Source organism: Schistocerca serialis, chromosome 5 (genome assembly GCF_023864345.2).
Source record: "Schistocerca serialis cubense isolate TAMUIC-IGC-003099 chromosome 5, iqSchSeri2.2, whole genome shotgun sequence".
NCBI lineage: Eukaryota > Metazoa > Arthropoda > Insecta > Orthoptera > Acrididae > Schistocerca > Schistocerca serialis.
Genome location: NC_064642.1, coordinates 795,685,425 through 795,687,156, shown reverse-complemented (window position 1 = coordinate 795,687,156; position 1,732 = coordinate 795,685,425). Strand labels below are relative to the sequence as shown.

Here is a 1,732-nt window from a genome sequence, read left to right as displayed (position 1 = left end):
TTACAATTTACTTGACAGTTATTCACAGAGTATCCACTGAGCAGTTAAAACATTGGGACCACCTTTGGAACATAATACAGCTGCAGTTTTGCGCGGCTTGAATTTTACAAGCCCTTGGAAGGTTTCCGGATGTATGGGGTATCAGATACCTATACGCAGATCAGGCGAATTTGTTGGACCAGACGTCAACGTGAAATCACTAACACATTCCTCGAACCATTATAGGACGCTTCTGGCCTTTTGACACGGGCATTTGTTCTACTGGAAGATGCCACCTCCATAAGGGAAGACATCGTCAAGGAAAGGAGGGAGATGGTCTGCAATGATGCCCACGAGGTCCCCATCTGTGACGGTGGCTTTGATTACTAACAAACGCAGGTCCCACGAAATCCCAACTGAATGCGACCCATAGCATGATACTGCCCTCACCGGCTTGTGTCCGTAGAGTGGTGCATTTTTCGGGCTGTCGTTAGCCTGGGTGCTGGCGTATTCGCATAAGGCCACCCATCTGGTGTTACAAGAAACGTGATTTATCCTACCCGACGACAGGTTTCCATCGACCCACGGTCCAACCTCGATAATTCCGTACTCGCTACATTCATAATTGGGGATGTTGTGGAATCAACTTGGGAACGAGTGTTGGCTGTCTACTGTGAAGTCCTGTGTTCAAGAACGTGCGCCGAACAGTGTTCTCCGAAACACTTGTGGCTCCACCAGCGCTATTGTGTGTCGTCACTTCGGCCGCAGGTCGCTGCCTCTCCTGCTTTTCAGTGCCGGCAAGTCTTCAACTTCCAAGTTCTGTGATGGAGCTTTAATGTCCACATCTTGTCGTCTACTCGTGGTTCCTGAACCACTTCCGAAAGATTGTGACGACAGTAGCACGCGAACACAAGACCAGCTTCGCCATTTCCGAGACGCTCTTTCTCAGGAGCGGGATCAGAACCATATTCCCTTTGTCATTCTCAATTATGATACTGGATTTCTCCATCTCTGCCCCGCTTTTACGTTTTCCTTATCGCGACAAGTGCCAACGGCGTTGCCACAATGGTAACACCGGTTCCCGTCAGATCACCGAAGTTAAGTGCTGTCGGGCTGGGCTAGCACTTGGATGGGTGACCATCCAGACTGCCGGGCGCTGTTGGCAAGTGGGGCTCACTCAGTCCTTGTGAAGCAAACTGAGGAGTCAGGGAGCCATTTGACTGATAAGTAGCGGCTCCGGTCGCGTAAACTGACATACGGCCGGGAGAGCGGTGTGCTGACCACATGCCATTCCATATCGGCATCCAGTGACTCCTGTAGGCTGAGGATGACACGGCGGTCAGTCGGTAACGTTGGTCCTTCATGGCCTGTTCGGGCAGAGGTTTTTTTTTTATTTTTTTATTTCGCAACAGGTGCCCGCAACACACTCAGGCGCCATTGAATCTACCTTTGGACATTCGGAGTGTGTTTTTGGCCCATCAGCGAGTGGAGTGTAAATGTATCCTTTTTTTAAATATCTCACTGGATTAAGTTGTGATATAGCGGCCAGAAATAAGTCTTATTATGTAGTGATTTCTCTTGGTCAAGTTAGCACTGCTCTACGACGAACGATATACGAAAGTTAAAAAAAGCTGAAGATGGTACCCCGCAAAACAGAGTCCCAACAGATTGGAATCTGATCAGGAAATAAGGCACTGAAACTGGCAGATGCGTTTTGCTATTTGGACAGAAGGATAAATAGTAAATAGCGATG

General features: G+C 48.7%; 1 pseudogene; it reads left to right on the top strand.

The window, feature by feature from the left end:
* The first annotated feature begins 1,026 nt into the window (after positions 1-1,026).
* On the top strand, positions 1,027-1,144 carry LOC126482745 (5S ribosomal RNA; annotated as a pseudogene).
* The last annotated feature ends 588 nt before the right edge of the window (positions 1,145-1,732 follow it).